The 24,626-nt window shown below is 37.1% G+C and overlaps 1 long non-coding RNA gene across 1 annotated transcript in view; it reads left to right on the top strand.

The window, feature by feature from the left end:
• Positions 1–11,549, top strand: part of LOC114647580 (uncharacterized) — a 45,311-nt gene extending 33,762 nt beyond the window's left edge. Inside the window, exons 3-4 of the long non-coding RNA XR_003715565.1 lie at positions 10,209–10,348; positions 10,758–11,549. This is a non-coding gene — a long non-coding RNA (uncharacterized LOC114647580). The remainder of the gene's footprint in view (positions 1–10,208; positions 10,349–10,757) is intronic.
• The last annotated feature ends 13,077 nt before the right edge of the window (positions 11,550–24,626 follow it).

The raw sequence follows: 24,626 nt of genomic DNA on the forward strand, positions 1-24,626 counted from the left end.
GAGTCTTCAGCAATTTGGGCATTAAAGCAGAGAGAGGAGGAAGAGAGCCATCCGCAGTATCATTGAAGTGGCAGAGAGTGCTTCAAGATAGCTATGGCTCAGGAGAGGAGAGGCATGGGGTCAGAGTAGCTAGCTGTCTGGACACACACTGGGGTCTGATCAACCCTGGTGGGGTCACCTGGAGGACAGTGTATAATGTGGAAAGACTGGAAACACTAAATAATCCCAGCAACATCACTGATGAAATGTGAAGACTGAGGCGTCAGCAGATGTATATTCACAATCTGATTGTTACTATTGTCATTTTTTTAATCATTAATATGTGATGTGATAAGGGCTCCATTTTATTTTTACTTGCTTATCCTATTGGACGTTTTGTGCCCTTTTTTAATGGATATCATCATTTTGGTAGCAATGATGCTATTTGGTGGTGACTAAACATGGGATGCCATTATGCCACAATTATAAAAGAAAATAGGCTCACACAGTAGTGTATTACCTGCTGTATAACAAACTGTTGTGATACAGAAACAGGAACATGGCAAAAGGATAAGAAACCTCCAAAACAAGCTGAAAAAGCAGTGCAAGATCTTCAATGGCCAGCCCCAAGGAGTCAAGGCCCGTAACTGCAACCTGCAAGCTACAGACTACCAAGTCCTTTAGCTTAACAAAACCACCTAACAAAGGAGAGGCACAGTATGGACCTCTGGTTTGTTTAGACAAACTCAAAAGAGGAATCTTTATAAACTAAGAGTGTACTAAAAAAAAGCACAATCTAATATTCAAGCAAACAGAGCAAAAATGTGAAAGAAACAGTATATAGAAAGGAACTGATATCTATAACAATTTCCAAACACAAGCTCAATAATAATAAAGTAGTTTGTACCATTGTATTGTATTTCTGAGGTGGCAATGATAGACACCATCTACCTCTGTGAAGAGGATTACTTGTGTTCTGTTTAGTGTAATGTATTTACTCCAATTTTTGACACCCCAATTTACCTGGAAAGGGTTTTCTCTCTGAATTGCCATTCCCAAAGTTTCTTCCATTTTTTCCCTACAATTTGTATTTAAAGTTTTTTTCTTGTCTTCTTAGAAAGTCAATGTTGAGGAGGTTTCAAAAGACTGGGCCTGTTAAAGCCCATTTAGACATTCCTCATGTGATTTTGGGCTATACAAGAAATAAATTGTTGCTTTCAAAAACACACTTTTTCCAGATTCACAGGAACAAATTTCAAGTTTTTAAATAGCAGTTAAAGGCACACAAGAAAACTGAATAAATCTTTCAGTAACAAGTGGACTCCATTTCAGTCTTGTCAGATTCAATTAAATTCAAAGATGTCTTTCTCAGAGGTGCTGTCCTGCTGACAGGCAAGAAGATTATATTTCCAAAATCATCTGAAAATCAGAAGCTCCCCAGTTGGGATTTATTGAAACAATCACTTACACAGGCAGTCCCCGGGTTACGTACGAGATAGGGACTGCAGGTTTGTACTTAAGTTGAATTTGTATGTCAGTCGGAACAGCTATATTATTTTAATAAATGCTTTTGTTGACCGACTGTAACCAAGTGCTCTGCCAATGAATGATGGAGTTTCACCTCTCTCTGACCTTTTTATTATTTCTACTTTATTTTCAATGGTGATGGTTTTTCTCTTCTTTACTGTATCACTAGCACTTGCATCAGATTTGTGTTTCAGAGACATTCTTGAAGGGTGAAGTCAAAATTTTAAGAAGAGCTCTTCTGCACAGCAGTGTACACGCTATTACAGCAGGAAGGCATCCATCGTCAACACGTCTGATGTACTGACAAGAGACAACTTTCTGCTATGTGTGTAACAGTACAAGCAGACTTGCTATTGAGAATGAATGGGGGCGGTTCACCACCCACCTACCACACCATCACCTCCACTACAGTATGCTGCCTGCAGCATCTGCCCACCAAGAACGAACACTGTGCGGCCAAAGGTAGTGAATCGCCCACCACCACCCCCATTCAACAGGCAGCCACCCGAGGCACACTACAATGTTTCCCCCCCACCGCCCCATTCACCCTCATTGGCCTCTATTCAGCCACAACCGGGTCACCGCTTGCAGCATCACCAGCCATCCACCAAGAATGAACGGGGTAGCCGTGTGTGGTGAGCGGACAGTGAAACGCCCCCCTCTGCTCCATCCAGCCTGCGTCCAGTAACAAGCAGTAGCTGCGGTGGCGTGGTAGGTGGGCAATGCACCCCCCCATCAAGCCTCCATCCTGCACACGAGCGATAGCTGTGGCCCCAGTGACTATGGACCACGGTCATAGCTTGCCGCTGGGAGCCCCCCCAAGGGACAGTACACTCCGCGAGTAGTGAAATCCAGCCACCGCTTGCAGCGTCCACAGGCTGAAGATGATGGAGCAGCAGTAACTGAGGCACATGCATCGCAGCTGGTGCCCCGTTCATAAGTCGTAGGTCGGATGTCCATAACTTGGGGACTACCTGTATTAAACACCATCAGATACATTTTTCTGACTTACGCTTGTAAGAAAGCATGTTTTCTTTGTGTCTAGAAAGCAAAAACACAGATTTCTCTACTTCATCCCTCACACTATGATGACTTAGTGGTGGTCAAGCAAAATAGCCGCCCCAATTATTTGTTAGACAACTTGATGGTGGAGTTAAAATCAAAAAACGCAGTTTAGTTATTCATAACCTGGTATTGTTTTGTTGTTACTGTAAAAACATCCTGAATTTCTACCCAAGTAAAAACAAAAAAAAAAATTAAAAGTACTGATTTGTGTTAAATTCAAACCACTGGGTAACGACTACAGGAAACACAATTTCAGAAGAATGCAAATCTCATCTTAAAATAAATTTAAAAAACAAAGAAACGTTTCACTCTATTTTCTGCCATAGTCTACTCAAGTTAGATATGATTTTTCTGTTAGTAGGTCTCTTTGACTTTGCAAAATAAATCAAATCATTTGCATCTGTGGGTTAAACAATCAGACATTTTCACTCTTTTTTGAGTTTAGTTTTACACATGTCAGCAATCTCAAGAAATTACTTCACTGACATGAAGATGGTTTTGCTTAACCACTTACCACATGTTTTTTGATAACAAAAATTAGGCCAGGAACTTTTTTTACAGGAATATTTTTACAGATTAAAATCAACTAAAATCAATGATGAAACTCTCATGCTGTTACCTACCATCTCTCACAGTGTAAGAAATGCAACTTTGTAATGACTTCCTAACTTTTGTTATGCAAAATGTCTTGAGTTTTGCTGCAGATTTAATTTCAAGCAAATCTTTTCACTCACCACTACCCAAAGACATGTGCCCTGGGTTCATTGATGACTCTGTTTGGCACTGCATGGTCTGTGATGGACTGATGCCCAGTCTGGGTGCTTATTTCCAACCTAACAGATGTCCATTCCCTTTGCACTCAGACTCAGCAGTATATATTGTTTTACTGCAATACCAATTTAAAATAATAAGACTGCAGATTGCACCACAATAAACATGAGGTAAGGAAAGAAAAGAGGGAAGAAACTGCACAACTTCCAACATGAAATCAGAGTAAATGTGAGTAGAATAGGAGGCATTACAAAAAAGTACTTGGTTTTAAAATAAAAATAATGAACCATTTTAAAACTCAATTAATATAATTCATGGTTTGCAAAAGGCCAAAGATTATCATGGCAGCATTAGGTGAAAGACAGCAGCCAGTCGTGTACAGAATGCCAGGTTCAGTGACACTCACACAGAGACCAGCTAAGTACTGTCAGTCAACAGAAAATGCACATTTTGGGAAAAGCAGGGAATCTGAAATACCCCACTTGAAAAACAATTGGAGAGAAGGTGGGCTTCAGGTTTTAGATTTTTTTTGACTAATTGCTGCCTGTGTGCAGTTTACAATTTCTTACTGTATAGAGAACGACTTTCTCTGGGTTTTCTATATTAGGGGTGTTTTGAATGAATATCCTGTACAACAGACTGTACTCTGTACTAGAATAAGTGTGGTTTGTAAAATGAAAAGATGTTCACAGTTCTTACCACTAAGGAAAATAAATATTAGCATAGCTTTTGTGTATTACACAATGCAACATATGAGTACCGGTAGTTCATGAAAGAGTCATGGGCAGGTGGGTGAGAGTTGAGACTTTTCACTATATTTAGGTACTTTTTTTCTGGTGATACTGTATATAATATATTTTCATAAAGGAAAAACACAAAAAAGAACTGAAAAAGGCTGGTTGCATATGGGAAAGTCCCATTTAATGCTGGGATTTCAGGTTAAAGTGTGCAAGAACACTGCCATGGCTGTGTTTTTGCATGTAAAATGAAGATCAAGGTTTATCTACAAGAGAATCATATCAAATAACTTGTGACTGCGGAAATTAAATTTTAAAGATTCCCTGGGAGAAGGCGATTATTAAGAGAAGTAGGGAAAGCCTGATGAGAACCATTGGTCTTTGTCCTGGTTAATGACTTCAGCACTGAAAAGGAAGCATAGAAGCATGTGATGCCACTGATGTCTACTATTTGGTCAGTTTCATTAGGCTCAGTCATGATGTTGACCAAATATACATTATAAAATATACTGAATCCACTTCAAGGTTACAAGGGATAAAGCCACTGCTGGCATAGGCAGGTACACTCTTAAAAATAAAGGTGCCAAAGTGCTTATTCAGAGCAATGGCATAGGGGAGCCATCTTTTTTTCTGGAATGACCCATCCACATGAAGTTTCCAGAAAGAACCGTTTATTTATTTAGATCAGTATCAGGCTCCATACAGTGAATAAATATGAGTAGATGGTAACAGATTAGTGAAATACCAATGGGTTCCTGATCTTAAAAAGACTCTTGGTGCATACTATAAAACAGCCGAAGTCCGGTTTTTTTTTCCTTTCCACTTGCATTTATTCTACATAAGTGATATTTGCTTTTGTTTTTGTTTTTTTTGTTTTTTTAATTCTTCTTTTTTTATCTTTTATTGAATTTATTAAAAGCATGTAGTGTTCCATACAATCAAGTCAAACTTAACAAAACGAAATTCAATTCAACCCTCACCCACGAGAAAGAGAGAAAGGCCAACAGCCAGAGCAAAACTATGGGACTAGTAAAAAGGGAAAGAAGTCCTTCTCCCAATATAAATGTTTTTTCTAAAATGTTATTGATTAGATCCTGTCAGGCTTTAAAAAAGTTTTGAACAAATCTTCTAAGTGAGAATTTGATTTTTTCCAATTTCAAATAGTATATAACATCAGTTACCCACTGACTTCAAAGAGGTGGGCTAGGATTCTTCCAGTTGAGCAATATAAGTCTACGTGCCAATAGTGAAGTAAAGGCAATTATAGTTCGTTTGTCCTTCTCCACTTTAAGCCCATCTGTAGGTACACCAAACACAGCTGTTAATGGGTTAGGAGAGACTGTGACACCAAGGCTGTCTGAAAGGCATTTAAAGATTTTAGTCCAGAATGATGTTAATTTGGTGCAAACCTAAAACATATGGCCCAATGAGGCTGGAACTCAATTACAATGTTCGCAGGTTGGATCTTGCCCTGGAAACATATTGGACAAGTTTAAAAGAGACAGATGTGCTCGATAAAAGATTTTAAATTTGATAATTGAACGCTTTGCACATATGGAGCTGAAGTGAATTCTATGCATTGCTGCCTTCCACTCGTTTTCCGAAATGTTGAGTGAGAGATCCTTTTCCCACTGTACTTTGGGATCTTTAAAAGGAAGGGACTTTAAAATTGTTTTATATATTATAGAATGATTAAGTTTTCTTCTGGAATAGAAATAGGTGGGAGGTGAGGAAAATTGGGCAGATTTTTTTTAGCAAAAATTTCTTATTTCGAGATACTGCAAAAATTGTGTTGATGGGAAGCTAAATTTGGAGTGTAACATTTATATACAAATCTCTAAATGATTTAATCCCACACATTTTCCAAACATTAAAAACGTCGTAAGTTTGAGAGGTGAGGAAAAAGGTTATTATGTAGAGGTGTCACAGATAAAACATTCTGTAACTTGAAGTGCTTCCTACATTGGTTCCATATTCTGAGTGAATGAAGGACAATTAGATTGTTAGTATATTGACAATACCTTGTATTTACTGGTGTACAAAGCAAGGGATATAAAGAAGTACTGCAGAATTTCATTTCTATTGCAGACCAAGCCTGTGTGTGTTCATCTATTTGTGTCAATGTCCAGTTTTTTATAGCTTGTAGATTTACCACCCAGTAATAAAACTGAAAATTAGGTACAGTCATGCCGTCTTCTGATTTAGGTCATTGTAGGGTCACCCTTTGGATGCGTGAATATTTCGGATTCCAAATAAATTAAGTTATGATTGAATCTAATTTCTTAAAAAATGATTTCTTAATGTATATGGGGATTTTTTGAAATAGAAACAGAAGCTTAGGGATGATATTCACCTTGTTAGGGAAAAAAGGGAAGGTATCCAGTCTAATGTTGTTTGCTAGAGAATTCACTGGAAAAAGCACACTTTTGTTCAAATTAATTTTGAGTGTAAATATCTTTTGAAATTCTGCTAGTGCAGTAAGAGCTGCAGGCACAGAATTTTGTGGAACTGGTATATACAGTACCATATCATCTGCATAAAGTGATATGTTCTGTTCAAGTCCTTCTTTGAAAAATCCCCTTTATCTCTAATGCATTTCGAAAGTGAACAGCTAATGGCTCAATGGCGATTGCAAATAGCAGTGGCGAGAAGGGGAATCCTTGTCTAGTACCGTGTTCTAGTTTGAAGTACTCTGAAATAATGTTGATAATACAAACTGAAGCTTCTGGACTAGTATACAGTAGTTTGATCCATGCACATATGTTCGGGCCAAACCCAAATTTATGCAATGTAGTGAACAAGATAGTCCAGGTTTTCTTAATCTGTTAGTCTCCTGCTAGGTGGCCTATCGTACATTAAATGCTTCATTTTTTTTATTCATATTAGGAAGTTTTTCAAAACACAGAGAATCAACTTCATATGCAGAGAGCTATTCCCAGAATGAAATGGTGCTTTGTCAAGCAATGGTTCTATAAGGAACCACACAACCCAGTAAAAAAACATAAAATGCCATTAAAGAACCATTATTTAGAAGAGTGATATGATCCCTGAGTACCTGTCATCGTAGGATATCATCACACACAGTTTAGAGTTACATGATTCAAGTATCATTGGAATATGGAATGGAAAATTGGAATAACTGCACATACAATTAAGAAAAACTTTATAGGGTTATAGGTTTACATGTGAACAGAATACAGTGAAACCCTTACTTGTATGCATTGATCAGTATTTAATTCATTGCCACACAAAACAGCCTTACCTTGAAACTTCTTTCTTACTTAAGAAATTTCAGAACATAATTTTCCTTTTCCTTCAAGTCATAGTTGCCTTGATCAAGCTGTACAGACTTCCATACTGTTGCCATGTCTCAAGATTGTCCCTGACTTGTACCCAGTGCTGTTTGTATAGATTTTGTGCGATTATTCAAGTTCAAGAATGTTGTGATATTTTGCATTATTCACAGTCAACACTATCTCAAAGTATTTTTGGTTCTGTTGTTAGAGCCCAAATACATTAAATGAATCGCAGAGTGGTTGGGACTCACTGCTTTCTAAAACTGCTAGGCCATATGGCCTGCCTATGTTTGCTCACAATATTATTCTCATAAAACTCCTAAGCAGTGAAAACAATATGACAACAGTGATAATGGCGATAAAATTGACACTTCTTAAAAAAGCATTTCATTAATAAGCAGAGTGTTAGATAAAGTGTGAAATGTATTTATCACTGCTAGAATAATGTGCAAACTGCAAAAGTGATAAAATGGAAAATACTGATAAGGAGATTAGATTGGGCTGGCCTGGCACTTTTTCCTTCCTATATATATACTCCTTTCTGATCAAAGTACACAATCTCCAATCTAGCATCTTCATCATAACTACTTTAAATACATTGAAAATATAAAAATCCTATTCTCTCCTTAGTGCTGTCTTACATTTAGGCAGTACATGACCCTACTAAAATAGGTTAGCTCTAACACGATAATACTAACATAAGCCTATGTTGCTGACATTCACAGCTTAGCTTTATCATTGGTGGTACACCAATACCCTTCTTTATCAAGAAGATAATCAAAAATTTGCTCTCTACCTCAACTTGAGTGATGCAGATGTAATTAGACAGACACTTCATTGGGGGTTGTTTGGCAAATTCAAGCCCTGGGTGTACAAGAAGTAGGTCAATCACAAATCTTCTCTATTCTAATAAACTCACATGTCCAAATGATGCAAGTTAACAATTTTTAGAGGAAGAACTGCTTCTGTTTTTATTGATGGCTCGATTTACCAGAAGCTATGACATTCAAGGGCAGAAAAGCTGAGATTTTAACCCAGTTGCTTGGATGAAGCATTTGTAGTTGTTTACACAAGAGATGTGTTGCAGTACCGAAAATCTTGCCACCTTCTATTTGATTCTGGTCGATTCTGATCAAGGAGGCTTAAACAGTGAGAGGTTGAAGTGAGTACAGGATTCACCTGAGCAACACTAAGGGCAAGATGGAAGAACACAGTGTTAGGATGTAGCCCTGGCTGTGCCCACTAGCCCCTTGTTTGATGTTAAGGTTTTTCTTGGCCCTACCATCATTCATCTTTTGCTAAGCAACTTTATTTGGCTGTTAATGATGGGAAGAGTGGGGCAAAGGAAATTAAAGTGAGGGCTGGTTTTTTTCTTGTTAATTGCTAATTTTCTTTGCTATTCTAACTGTCATTTGTCTAAGATTTGTAGTACTTTCATCTGTGTTTTGCTCTGTCTTTAGACATTTGCCTATCTTTGACCTTGGTTTTGGATTGTGGTTTTCAATACATTATGCTACCACTGACTAGTTAATGTCCTGCCTATGAATCAGGATCTCCACTGTGTGCTACCTGTCAAGGGCATCAACTCCCTGTTTCTCCATTTTGGCTAAGGCTCTGATCCTGGGAAGTTCTGTCAGAAGGTTGAACTGAGCTAGCAGGTGCCTCTGAGAGTTTGCTTTGTTGGTTCTTTTGTTCCTGGCAGACTAAGACTTTTCACTAACATGAAGAAAAAGCATTTGATATTCATAATTATGTAAAGTCTTATTCTAGAAAGCTGTCATGAAGTAATAGAGGAACACTGCTATGTCTCAGGTTTTGCTTCCTGGGTTTGAAGGCTGTGCTCTCTGCTGTTCATGTGGAGTCTGCATGTTCTCCTAGTATGTCCAGAGGTTTTAATCCCAGGTGTTTCACTTCTCCTCCCATATACTGAAGATGTTTGTATTGGTTTATATGGTGACTCTAAATTGAACTTGAGTAGTGGTGAGGGAACAATGTAATTGATTGGAACCTTGTTCAGGATTAGTTCCTTTTTAAGCCTAAAATTGCCACTGTTCACCTTAAACTGGATTAAGCAGGTTTAAAAAATGCTATGGTACATGTTTTGGAATTAGGAATTTAAAATTAATCGGGGTTTCTCTGGCTCCAGTTTAGCATTGCCTTTAACTTTCTTGAACAGAAATTTGCTTTCAGTCGTTTTAGATTGTGTTTTCTTAATCCCTTTTTCTTTCATTTTTCTTTCCAGTTTTGTCTTGTATCTTACTCATTTTTTTATGTTCTGGTTTAATATTTACAGGCCATGAATCATTGGTAACAATGCTGATTCACTCTTAGTGCCTGATATTGTTGGACTAGGCCTCAGCTATTAGTTGAGAAGGTCAGTTCAGGAAATGGACAGAGTTTTACTTTTTCCAAGCCAGTAGTACTCATAGGGACCACTCAACACTCAGATCAAAATTCAGCACCTGGCAATAGATGGCGCCATCAATCACTAGTTAATCCAACTATCCATCCCCTGCTAATAATTTATCAAGTTAAATTCCTAATTTGTAATTAAATCAAAAGGTGCTCTTTCTGATGCCATCCCAGTTTCAGGTAGAAATGTAAAGAAAAAAGCAAAGAAAAAATATATAACATTTTGGAGTAAAAGTAATAAGAAAACTAAGTATTTTATTAGGACTGTGTGAACTGGATAATCTTTGTATGCTCAGAAGTGTAAAGTAATGTCACGCATGCACATCGTAGGACCTCATAGGCTCGATCCGGGTATCTGATAACCCCCTAGGTCCAGAGGGTGCTCTGTCTCTAACATTCTCTTTTCTTTCTCTTCCCGCAGCTTGGAGAAGCCATCGAGTGAAGCCCTTAGCTCTGCCCCTTCTGGTGATCACACAGTAAAAAAGCTCAGCCACTCAGACGGAGCTCCCAAGATCGATTCAGTACTTTCCTTACAGCCAGGAGCTTATTCTGTTGAATTACGTAAGACACTGTTTTCTTTTCTACCTGCTGGCATTAATTTTCTTTTGATTCATTTTAAAGTAAATAGGATGACTGGTGTCCCAAATTTTCTAAGTTGCCTTGCCTGTCATTTCATAGTAGCAGTAGCTAATGGAGATGAAAGTTAGATAATGAAGGCCAAAAATGATATGTCTAGTAAGTACTTACAGCAACAACAACAACCATGTTTATTTTATTTTGAGTTATTTCTATAATAAGGTTAGATTGTAACATTTAATTGGTTGATACTTGACATGTTGAATGGCGGAGACAGCCAATTTCAAAGAGGAGTCTCCAGAGTACCACTATTCTTATAGACTCTACAAGCCAGTGATAAAAAGTAAAATGGCCTTATTTACAAATTAAACCAAGCATCTTTCTATATTAACAGGAACGGAGGATAGTGAAAACTGTACATGACTGATCTGCCTTACATGGAATTAAGGCAGCACCCCAACTGGCCAAGGACTTTATGAGTGGTGCCTTTCATTGACTCTGATCTATGGCCGTTAAAAAACAAAGGGAAAACCCCCAAAGGTGGGAAAGATACAGTTCATACATATGCAAAGTTGAAAGCTCCTGTTGTAAATGATACTAATCTTTCTGCCCTACTATGCTAATACAAATTATGTATGAAATATGCAACATAATTATGCAGTAATTATTGCTCCCCAAAACCTAAAAAAACAGCAGAATGAATCCACAGAGAGTAGACAGCTCTACGATGTTAAAAATGTTTTACCACTTTTTCTGCTTCCTGTCATCCACAGAGTGACAGAGAAAATGAAAAAACTTTCCATCATAGACCTTTATTAAGAGTTATTGCGTCCTTTGACACACTTCACAGTCTCAATACCTTTGAGTTTTCTAGAGCAAACAATTGTGCTGTAGTTCCTTTCTGAAGTGTTAGAAATGGGGATAATTCATAAAAATAGAGTTCTCCATTATCTCAACAATATGTTTATTGTGAGAGTGTTCTTTTTCTTCACTTAAAGTCCACCACCAGTTCTGTTGCGGCATTAGAATTTATTTCCAGATCATTTAGGTTACACTATTTGCATAAGTTTGGATATCTCATGTCTCTATACATTCTCATCATAATGTAGCAACTTAGGCATGAGATGTCCTGTTGGTGGGACACTGCCATGTTTTAAAGTTGTTTATTTTGTTCTATTTTTGCATACCCAAGGATGGCTTCTTTCAAATAAATCATAAGTTCTCATGCTGTCTGTTCTCTTTCTTGATTAAATTATGTGATTTGTAGATGTATATGTCGAGGTGAGCAGTGTATCATAGCTGAGTGAATCTGCTTTTATCACATATCCTTCCTATGTTGAGCCACATACAGAGAAAGGTTACTGGGTAGCTGAGGTTCAGTGCATTGTAATGACGTATAGCTGTCTGTGACTGTTCTTTTAATGTACCTGTCACAGCAAATACATTGCATGTACAACAGCTTATCATTAAGCACCATTACACACAAAACTGTGAGTCAGATTCTGATCACAGTTATGACTGTTGAGAATGACGCATTTGCTAAAGGACTCAGTGCTATGCTTGATTTTTAAGTATTACTCTTAGTATGACTTTGAAGCATTGCACATGTAGTTTTAAAGTTCAAGAGCCATGGGTTCAATCACCATACCTGGATGCCATCTGCTGCATGCTGCACCTATGTTAGTTTTCTGAGCAGTGCTCTTTCTATTTCAACTTAGAGTACCAGCAATGTTTCTTAGAGTGCTAGTGAGTAGTGTTACTCAATACTTGTGCCTCTCAAAGTTTCACATGAGAGCATACCTTTGATATCATACCACTCAATAATTTGAAAGTATCCTCATTTCCACTTTAGAATAGTGGAAATAAAAAAAGCTGTCTGATCTTGTTGCTTAGCATAAACACTTAAGTGCCATAAGAGATAAAAATTGGGAGTGGTCTGCCCTGGACTTTCTTATATATTCAGATATGGGGATGGATATTAGAGGAGTAGACCACAAGACAATGATTATATTTTTATATTATGTACATTAAAGAACCATTAGCAACAAATCAAATCAAACTAATAATATATTGAACAATGATTATAAAAGTAAAGTTGAATAAATCGGACTCTGCAGCTGCATGAATAAAAAAGTACCACTTCCGGTTAGTGGAAATAGCCCAAAAGGTGATAGAAATCTGCGTTTTGTACCTTATATTTGTATGCAAAATTTGGTTGACCTAAGTGAAAGCATACTCAAGTTATCGTGTTTACATAAACACACACAGACATAATTCCAAAAATGGTATTTTCGTACTCTCAGGGAGATCTAAAACGTTGAGATTCAACAAAATTTCGAAATAGAATTTTTGGAGGATTTCAATACTTTCCCTATACTTCGTACAGGAGAAAGTCAGGGAGGTCTAAGACGTCGAGATTCATCAAAATCCATCCATCCATCCATTTTCCAACCCGCTGAATCCGAACACAGGGTTACGGGGGTCTGCTGGAGCCAATCCCAGCCAACACAGGGCACAAGGCAGGAACCAATCCCGGGCAGGGTGCCAACCCACCGCAGGACACACACAAACACACACTAGGGCCAATTTAGAAACGCCAATCCACCTAACCTGCATGTCTTTGGGAGGAAACCGGAGCGCCCGGAGGAAACCCACGCAGACACGGGGAGAACATGCAAACTCCACGCAGGGAGGACCCGGGAAGCGAACCCGGGTCCCCAGGTCTCCCAACTGCGAGGCAGCAGCGCTACCCACTGCACCACCGTGCCGCCCATTCATCAAAATCTCGAAAGCAAAAACACTTAAAAAGACTGCAGGCCACAGGAGGTTATTTGAGGATATCAAATTAGAACATTAGAATACTGGATTATGGTTGGTTAAGTTTGACATAATTGTATAGAATGTTGTTTTCTTCAAACAAAATTACTAAAATAAAGAAAAATTGTGGCAAGTGCAGGCCATTTTGATTGTCCAATATAAACATCAAGTTGAGATTTGAAAGTCTCCAAAGTCCTACTCTCTACTGCACTACTTTGCAATGTATTTCATGTGTCTGTGGTTCTTTGAATGAAGAAAGACTTTCCTAAAATCTTTGAGCAAAATCTACCCTTAACAAGTTTCCAATCATATTCATATTGCAGAATTTATTTTAAAGTAACAACTGGGCTGTGCTGTATTAATTCCTCTTATAATTTTAAACATTTCAATCATGTTACCATTTAATCTATGCTGGTTAAAACTGAAAACAGCTCCTTTCATAAAAAAGTAATAGACAAGGTCTATCATTTTTGAGCACACAGAAAAATGAGCAAATATTAAGATAAAAAACAGAGAAAGCACTGACACATCATGAATGTGTTCATCTTGGCTTGAAAGTTTTCCACTTGTAGCATGCAGTGTGAACTCTTACATCAATGTTAATCTAACACCAGTAACCGTCAGGAACTAATAAAAGGCTAACAATGCTATTCTATGTGTTTTTCCATTATAAGCAAGAAATGTAAAGGAAGTGTTGTTTGTATATCGTGCTATTCGAAGTGCAACAACTACATTTATGAAAGTGAATCATTTTTAAATATTTTAATAAAATGTTTGCCCTAAATGTTTGTTTAAATAGTACAAACTTCAAAACACAGTCCACCAGGATTTACTAGGGTACTATGGGAGGATTGTTTAAAAAAAAAACCTTTACACAGACAGGGCTTATTGTACCCCACTAACTCCAGTTAACATGCACTGCTTTGTAGAATTCTCTCCAGCTGCAAGTGTGGATTTCTCTCTCCCAATTGAGTGTATGCCCTGTCCTGTGTCATTTTAAAATACAGCACCTTTTGCCTTGGAAACCTTTTACAATGGCAGAAGAAACATAATGTTTTGTATATATACTTAGAACAATTTTGAGAACACTGGGCCAATTTAGCTTAATAAACTAGCCAATCCTATTCATCTAATTTCTCCAAAATAAAAGGCTGAATTTTGTAATTCCCCAAAGTATTACAGTTCAACTCACTACCTGGTATTGTATTCCATGTGTCTATGGTTCTTTGCTGTGAGAAAGGTGTTCTCATTTTTGTGTGAACTGTTAATAAGTTTCTAAAAGGTATCTTGTTTTTTAACGATCATTATATAGTAAATATTGTACTAATACCCTTCATAGTGCTAAACACTTCAATCACATCACCTCCTAAGGCCCTGTCACACCACTATTTTATTTTTTCAGAAATTTTCACAGAAAGAGAATGATCTTTGTAAGTTGGGTTAGCCCCAGCACACTCCTGATATCGTTCATGTAGCAACTCAGTCCCACCATGCTGTGATTCACTCTGATAAAAATCAAATGGGCTCTGTGTATGCATGAGCTGATTACGAATGAATGCTCACTTAGAAATGCAATTCATAGAATGCAGCCGCAAGGGAATGGGAAGTGCAGGTTTTGGACCTAGCAAACAGAAGAAAAATTTGTTTGTCTGATGTATTTTTTTTCATATTATTACAGAACTAGCTGTCCCCCATGGCTCCACCCGTGCAGTAGTGAAACAGGACAGTGAGGTGGGTCCTGCCTGGCTCCCTACTCCTGACGTCACGCTTCCCCACTCCCCTCAGCCCGCAGCCTCTGTCTCGGATTAGCATAAATATATTGCTCCTGCAAACGAACTATGATTCTTAGCGCAATGAGAGAAGTCACAAAATCAACCGGAATGTTCAAGCAAATTATAGAAAAAAACCTGATCTAAATCCGTTAAGTAGGTCTCTCATTTGCTAGCTAAGTGGATGTAAGATACATCCCGAGGCTGGCGTGTGAGTGAGGAGGCCTTCCACCCCCCACCCTTCCCCAGCTTGCTGCGTGTCTCTCAGATTCGCACAAATAAATCGGTACTGCAAGTGAACTATGATACATAGTGCAATGAGAGAAGTCGCAAAAAGGGCAGAGATTGTGGCTGAAGTTGTCATACCTTGAAAGCATTCGTACAACACCAGCGTGATCAGCGAGAACATCATTTGCTGCCAGAAAAAGGTATGAGATCATGATAATTTGTAAATGTGAACCTCTGTTGGAAAGGCCTAATAGAGTTTAACATAAACTGTCAATTTTAGTTGTGTAATCTGACATCCTCAGGGGTCTGGGTCCATGTACTTTTTGGTATCTGAAACTTCATTTTAGATGCAAAAATGAAAGGAATTTTCAGATTTTGATTTCTGATTAAACAATAAAATAAGGGAAAATAAGGTATTTTTTAATTCAGTGGTAACAAATAGCAGTGATAAACTTAAAATTACACATAATTTTCTGAATTTATTTGTGATTCAAATAATGAAAGTGTTATAGCTCAAAAACAATAAAACAGACACATTTTCGTTGTCTGAAACCGGAGGTACTTCTTCTTCTGCGCGATTTTTGACAACACGTGCGAACAGTCCTCCTCACAACACATCGACCAACGGCCTTAAAGTTACACTGGCATCACCAGAGGATGGACCATTACGTTGTTTTTCGGAACACTAAAAGAGAGACACTCCAGGACGAGGCCATGACTGCAGAAAAACTGAGTTGCATCTTTCCGGTAAAAATACAAGCTTTGCAAACTTTGCTTCATTGATATAGCAGTTCTTATATGAACGTTATTGTTGTTACTTACTACGAAACAGCTACCATTTGGTGATTTCATTTAATAACACTAAGTCTGGTGATTTTTATAGTGCTAGCATTTTGAATGGTTGCTCATTGACTTTTACCGGCTACTATAGCTAGTAAATGTTTCGAGTATTAACAGTGCGCAAAGTGTAACACGTTAGGAGAGCAACGTGATTTACTGTACAGAAAGTTTTCTTAACATGTGTCACACTTGTCAATGAATGACCATTCACACATTTACACACATTCAAAATGCTAGCACTATAAAAATTGCCAGACTTAGTGTTAGTAAATGAAATCACCAAATGTTAGCTGTTTCACAGTAAGTAATAACAATAACTTTCTTAAAAGAACTGCTACATCAATGAAGCAAAGTTTGCAAAGATTGTATTTTTACCTGAAAGATGTGAGTCAGTTTTTCTGCAGTCATGTCCTCGTCCCGGAGTGTCACTCTTTTACTGTTCTGAAAAACAACGTAACGGTCCATCCTCTGCTGATGCCATGCAGTGTAACTTCAAGGCCGTTGGTCGATGTGTTGTGAGGAGGACTGTTCACACGTGTTGTCAAAAATCGTGCAGAAGAAGAAGTACCTCCGGTTTCAGACAATGAAAATGTGTCTGTTTTATTGTTTTTGAGCTATAACACTTTTATTATTTGAATCACAAATAAATCCAGAAAATTATGTGTAATTTTAAGTTTATGACTTGTATTTGTTACCACTGAATTAAAAAATACCTTATTTTCCCTTATTTTATTCTTTAATCAAAAATCGAAACCTGAAAATTCCTTTCATTTTTCGTATTTTCGTTTTTGCTTCTAAAATGAAATTTCAAATACCAAAAAGTACACAGACCCTCAGGCAACATTATTAGTAGCTGCAGTCATCACGTTTGACATCTCCTTTGTCTGAAAGACATATAATGTGCAACAAGCTTTTATCACCATTTGCTGAAACTAAAAAGGTTCATCTTCTTCAATCTCTCCTCATAGCTCGCACCTCTCAGTAAAGGAATCAGCCTGGTTGTTCTTCTTTAAGGCTTCCTCTAGTGCTACTGTGTCTTTTTTTTTGTAACACGTAGACTAAAACTGCACACAGTACACCAGATGAGGTCTCACTAGTGTGTTATTTAATTTAAACATAACCTCCCTTGTACTGTACTCATTGTGACATAACCCAACATTGTATTAGCCTTCTTAATGTCTTCACTACACTACCTGGATATAGATAGTGAAGAGTCTCATTGATAATAATAATAATAATAATAATAATAATAATAATAATAATAATAATAATAATAATACATTCTATTTATATAGCACCTTTCCAATGCTTAAGGCACTTATTTAAACTGCAGGATATATGTAACATTGGGTACAAATATTTCTTGTGGACCACCAGGGGGCGTACCACTCCCCAAACCCCGACACAGACAGGTGAGACACAAGTTCAACACAGCAGATGTTTTATTCAAGTGGGGAAGTGTTTTTCTTTTGCTCCCCATAGCACAGCACAGTAGAATACAAAGCAACAAATATATAACACAGTTCTTGACTCTTTCTCTCTTTCTCTGTTGCCTTCACTCCTCCTCACAAGCTTTGTCCTCCACCTACTGACTCTGGCTCACTGACTGGTGGTGAGGCGGCTTCTTTTATAGCGCACCCAGAAGTGCTCCAGGTGTTTCTTCCAGGTGTGATGGAAGTGGATCCTCCAAGGACTCAGCTGCCCCTGCAGTACCCCCTGGCAGCACTCACAGAGCCCAACAGGGCTGCTCCAAACTACAACTCCCAACATGACCTGCAGGAATCCATGGTGCTGTAGCAACCCAGGGGGCTGCCCTCTAGTGTCTTGGGAAAGAGAGTGACTCCAATATGGTCTCTCCCTCAGTCCTTCCACCCAGCCAGTGCCACGGCCGGGTAATGGTCCTGGCCATCCGTCACATTCTGCATAGAACGCTATACAGATAAATACAGGAGATACAATGCATTAAATAGAATAAAAGACAATAAGCCAGAGTAACAAACTAAATTCAATACTAAAAGAAAAGTCTGAACAAATTATAACACACACACACAAATTATCTGAGCATCTGGACAGAGATGTAAACTAAAAGAAGGGGCAGAATGTTAGGTTAAGGTAAAAGCCTTCCTTAATTTTAAGTTGTTTTTTTAAAGGAATGAATGGAATCAGATTCTCTAATCATTTCAGGAGGTCATTCCATTGTCCTGTTTAGGTTGTTTGGTGACACTAAACTGGTCCACAATGGGTGAGTGCTGGCTTGTGTGAAATTGCCAAGTAGAGAATTTGTGTCTTCTCCATAGCTTTCTCTCTGTTTATACTGTATATGATGCTGTTGGAATAGGCACCAGCTTGCCATAATTATGGAGGAAGTGGGCTTGGAATAAAGGACCTTAATATTAAAGAAAGAGTTAAAGTTGATGGTAGATTCATGTGTCGTGAGTGTTTTCAGTATTAGCATTTCTGACGTCACACCCTTTCACTTCAATCTGTTCACAATTTACATTTGAATAGATTTCAGGAACCTGAGGTTGACACTGAAATGTTGTTTAATTTAGACAAAAAACAGTTGTAGATTTACATTCACAACAAAAAGCAAAGGAAACATATTGGCAAATATTGAAACTCTCCAAACAAACTGCAATAATAAACTGTTATTTCTGGTTAAGCTGATTTAGTTTCTTTCACTTTCTCATTCTTAATTATGATAATATATTAGCATCATTATTTCTGGGTTGGTGCACAGCAGAAACACTTGTAACAGGTCAGCTCAAGTGGTATATTTTTGGCCTCTACTTTTTTAAGTGAATTGAGAATATCTTGATAAGCTGTTGTGGGGTGGTCACATTGCTTTCTTTTTTAAAAGTAACAACAAGTTTGATGTACATGATAAGCTGTGGTATGGCACAAAATATAGATGTTATAGAGAATATAACAAAAGAAATGAGAGCATTGTGGGTTAAATTGTAATAAAGTCACAGCTCAAATATATGCAACATCGAAGAGCCCCAAATACATATCACCATTATTCATATTAAAAGCTGTAACAGACATATTTACACAGCTACCATGGCATATGTCTCTTGTGGTAACCTTCTAGAGATTCCATCAAATGAAGGAAAGAAAGTGAGCTGCAAGGTTTCAAGGCCCCTTAATGAACTGCAGTACTTAGTACAATGAAACATCATAAATGTTTATGTTCTTTATGAAATGTTGTTATGATTGTGTCTTTGTTTTTAATATTTTCATTTTTGTTAATATTGTCATTTTTTCCTCACTCCCATTTCTGTTCTTTGCTTATGCTTATTGTATTGTTGGTACTTTTGCCCCAGCCCCTTTCCTCAATTACTGGCAATTAAGGCCTTCAGGTGTGACTTGAAGCAGCCCTATATATATGTCTTATGATTGCCTCAGATCTTTGATAAGGAATTAGCTAGCCTCTCTATTTTCGTTGACTCCCACATTGTCCTTCAAAGTCCCAGTGGGCTTTTGAGGATCTTTTAACCTTTTCATTTTGCTACTTTTTTGGTCTTGCCCTTTTGCTTTTGTTCTTCTGGACATTTGTTTTGGTTAATATTTAGAATTTGTTGTTATAAGCTCTATATTCACCAGCAAGCCAGAACCTTCTCTTGTCTGCCTGAAGAGGTTTACCCCAGATACAGCCAGTCCACAAAAGGGAACTGACTTTATCTATTTAAAAATAACCACAGTGTGTCAACAATTATCAAGAATTCTCAGCAAACAAGAGAAACTGTGAAGTTCTATAGCTTGTATCCAAAAAGGTGACAAGGAATCCTTAGAAATAAAGATTTATTAAACAAAAATAAAGAAAAGTAACACAAATGCTTGAACTAACCAAAAAAGGTTGAATTAAAGGAAGTCCAGGTTAAGCAATTTCTAAAAAGGACTAATCAAAAGAATAAACCCAATATAATGGCAAAAATGTCCATAAACTAGCAATTGTCACTTAAAACAGTATTTACATTAGACACCAACACACTTCAATGAGCCACTACTGCATCTCCTCAGCTCTCAGCCTTTTATAACTTAGTGAGAGGATCCAGTAGCAGATGTGTCAAGTTGGCCCCGCCCTTTAGAGTTTCACAGAAAAAGTACATGGAACCTGAGAACATTTAAAAAACAGTGCAGAAATGATTTTACATACAATTAAAACAACAACTGCGGTGGGTTGGCACCCTGCCCAGGATTGGTTCCTGCCTTGTGCCCTGTGTTGGCTGGGATTGGCTCCAGCAGACCCCCGTGACCCTGTGTTCGGATTCAGCGGGTTGGATAATGGATGGATGGATAAAAACAACAATAAAACAAAACACACAATAATCCAATATGACACATACAGTATCAGTATTTAAATGTATTGTTTCCATTTTGTGTCTTATGAATTTTTTTGGTTGTCCAAAACTTTTTTGGGTTTTGTTGTTTTAATTAGTTTTTAATTTAAGCAAATAAATTCAATGAAAGACTCATTTCCTTTTTATCTGAACCAGGGGTTTTGACAGTTCCTCTCTTTCCGTCAGCTTTATTGACAGTATAGGTCTCTGACCTCTTGGTTGTACCAAATGTTTGTTGTTTTTTAGGCCTGAATCACAGAAGATGCTAATTTGGTGCCAATGCATTCATTACATGCAGTAAATCACAGGATACCATACCAAGCAGCATGGACAAAAGTCTACCTATGGACATTTTAAATTGGTTTTACAGTCCATTCCCAAATGTGGTTGTGTAATTGTTCATGTAAAACCTCAGCACTGCTTTAAAAGGCAGCCTCAACTGCAGTTGACATTAAAAATTCATTTTTCTCTCCAAAACCTTTGAATTAACATCTTATTTATGCTTGGTTTAAGGGTAGAGATTTTAAATGGTTTAAACTATCAATAAAGATTTAATCATTCAGCTTTTTCATAAATAGTACTTGCCAGCCTCCTGGCAAGAAACTGGTAACAAGTTAAAAAGTATATTTCAAACCCTGATAAGACTGCAGGTAAGATTTATGAAATGAGGCAAAATTATTAAAGGAAGGAAATTACCACAACTGGTAGAGAGATATTAAGCTGAACATTTAAAACATTGCTACCAAGCTGTGGTGAGAATTAAAATGTGAAGAGACTAAAGAATTTCTTTTCAGTCTTATGAGATACTGAGCATTCCCAAATTAGTTTAAACGATATTGCAAAAATTATTCTTCTTCTTCAAAAACCAAAGGTGCAGACTCTCCCTGTGTAGTACCCAGATAGATGTATCTGTTTTTCATTGACATCTTAGTTTCAGTTACAGTCACCATCAAAACCTCCTTGAACAGACCAAATCCCTGATGAGCTGAAGGGTCGGGAGCCATTGTAGGGGAGCTCATACTATGGGCCACTTGTGACATTTAATTTTCATTAAAACATTATGTGGCAAAACAAATAAACTGACGTGAGAAATCAGCATGTCAGACATGCAAATGATTAGGTTTGTATGTTTATTATATTTACAGCTGCATGAATAATGCAAAAATATGATTATTAGACAGGATCTGAACATAGTGACCTTAAGGTACTTCAGCTCCTGCTCTCATAAGATGATGCAAATAGTTTTGACAGTGGCGTATTGTTGGTCAGTTTCATGTATTGTCCCAGCAATGATAGTTGCTGGAAGGCTGTTGGGACCAGTGGGAAAAATCTTCAATGCCCAGGAGTGCAGATTCAAGAAAAGAAAACCTGCTCAAGCAATAGGCTATCATAACACCAATTTTGAACGCATTACAAAATCTACAGAGATGTGTTTTCATTTTTTTTGTGGGCCACTGATTACAGTACACAACTCACCCTTCATAGACTATTTTGTCTCTGATACAGGAGTCATACAATACAATGGCTGAATCTTCCACAGTGTTCTCTCTATTCATAATCTCTATAGCTCCATGCCATAGCACATAATCACAACTCTTATTTGAAAATTTGATGTGGATGAATCATTAATGTCTTTCCTCTGGCTTCAGATTTTTTCCCTCATGCCTGTTCTGTCACAGAGTGTGTTTTCTTTAGTCACATTTTCCAAAGTGAGCACTGCTGAAAGACACTTTACAAATAGGAAGACATAGTATAATTTTTCCATATTGTACTGCAAAAAGGTGGAAAAGTGTCAAGCCATGCAAATTCAAAACCAACAACTTTTCCTTACGCAAAACTTGAATGTACACTGGAGTTGTGGTTAGTAGTACAATCATGTGCTTGTGTGCCAGAAAACCTGTGCTTTACTTTGTATAAAATTAACAGAAAGTATCCACAAACTTAGATAGTGAGTTACCCATGGCATCAATAACATCATATTGGTGCAACACCTAGAGCACACCCTTTGACAATGTCATGTGGAATCACAGTAACAGTTCACCAAAGATGCAGTACCTGTGGAAAAACTAAATAGCATTGCGTCATAAATCTCATAAATCAAAATAAAATGATTAATTTAGGCTAAAACAATATTACAATCAAATAACAAAGATGCATAGGAATTCACGGCACTAAAAACCACAGAAAAAAAATATGTTGAGAACATCATTCATAAAACCCCAGGATCATAACACATGCATTCTCCACCCTTTGCCACTTATATGACTGGGGTTTGTTTTGAAATGTTCTTACATTATTTAGTAATGTTTTCAGATTTCTTTGTATACTATTATTTTTTTAAGTCATTGATTTTTTCTCTTACATTTATTTTTAGTTTCAATTTCAAGTTATAAGAGTTATTTTGCATCTTATCATGATGTCCTGTTGATTTTATGGACATTGTTATTTTGTGGACACATTGCTACAACATTGATATTTGAGGATGTCCTGGAGTGAATGGCACTGAGCTTTATACTGTCATAGCAGGTTAAATCTCACTCCACAAACTTTCTGGTTATCCGAGATTGTGGATTTGACAAAAACATAGCACGCATTCTTTAACAGTTCTCTGTTTTCCTGTCTTTGGATTCTTTACTTCTGTTTTTTTCTATTTTAATTTTTTGTTAGTGTTTTGGCTATGATGTTAATTTTTTTTAACTCTTAAAGTAACAGACTTCACGTTCTTCATGACTTCATCCTTTCTTCTGGTCAATTTTTCTTTTTCTGCTACTAACCATTTGATAGTACTCCATTTGCCTGCAAATTGTTGTTAGCCCTTCCTATCATTGTCTGTTGCTGTGTAACATTAGTCAGATGACAGTCATATGAACAATGTTCTACAGCAACAGACAATGACAGGAGGAACCAGATGAAATTTGCAGGCAAAACACATGGCAAGCAGCTGAGGCTACTTAAATCCTAGCAGATCAAAAACTATAAAAAGAAGAGCAGGTATTTTTCTTGTTAATAGATCTCTAATTGTTTGACTTAACTGGCAGGTTTTATCATTGAAACACCTAGCATTAGACTGAACACATTCTTTCAGCAATGCAAGAAGCTACCTGCTGGCTTTATTTTTTGTTTCTCCTTTTATCAGACTCCCTGAAGACATGTAACTGCAATAGGGTTGGTATATTGCAGCCATTCCTGTCTTCTTTGGATGTTTCTGATCCCTGGGATTTCCAATTACCTCCCTAGGACATTACAGCCATTTCTAGTCCACTGCAGATAAAGATATACATTAGTTTTCAGTTGTGGATGTTGAAACTTTAGGTGCTTAAGTTTAGGTTCACTCCACACCATTTACAATTAATAATTAATACAAGGGTTAAGTTTAATAGTTGATCAGTAAGGTAGACATTTCTGCCTCCCATTCCAAAAATGCCTCATCATCTGCAGTGACAAGATTACTTTTACACCTTTAGGTAAGAAATTATGTTTATTACTGAACAAAGTTTAGAGACCTTACTGTCAGAGAACCAAATAACCTTTAAGTAACCTTCTGTTAATTTTACTTGTATGACTCTGTGGGCTAAAATATCACAAATTCACCAATATGCCCTACCTCTGGCTGCCATCTTGTCCCCATAACATTTTGTATGCTTTTTCCAGATTAATAAAAACTGCAACAATGGCTTCCTTATTGCTTAATTTATTCTTTATATTTGACTCCAGTCGAACACAATTATTCAGACTGCTTTCTTTTCTTCTTGAAATACAAGAAAATTAATATTTTTTTAACTTTATTGGGTTATTATTCAATCACACCATTATATTTTCTAACATTCTCACTCGGCTAATTTGGAATCACCAATAATCATATCCTTCTAGCCATTGGTAGAAAAACCCATGCAGACATATGGATATTGTATAAACTCCACATGGACAGAGATTAGTGTTCGCATCCACTTTTAAGCTCCTAATTACTAATCATTCATAATAAATCTGATACAAATAAAGGAATAAAGGTAATAAAAGCAACTAGAAGTCTTGAAATATTCAGCTAAATAATTACAACTAAAGGAAAGCAATATGAATTTAAAAATTAAATTCTCACAGTAATACAGATGAGTTGAGTTTTCTAGGTTCTTGCAAATTATTTTGAGATGCTGCTGCACAGTAACTGAAAGTTCAATAAAAACTTGTAGTGAGTTTAAGTTTGATAAAGTGTGTTGTTCATTGTCAGTATAGCAGTAACGTAAGATAGCAAACAACCAAAAACGGTTT

This window comes from Erpetoichthys calabaricus, chromosome 3 (assembly GCF_900747795.2).
Source record: "Erpetoichthys calabaricus chromosome 3, fErpCal1.3, whole genome shotgun sequence".
Lineage (NCBI taxonomy): Eukaryota > Metazoa > Chordata > Cladistia > Polypteriformes > Polypteridae > Erpetoichthys > Erpetoichthys calabaricus.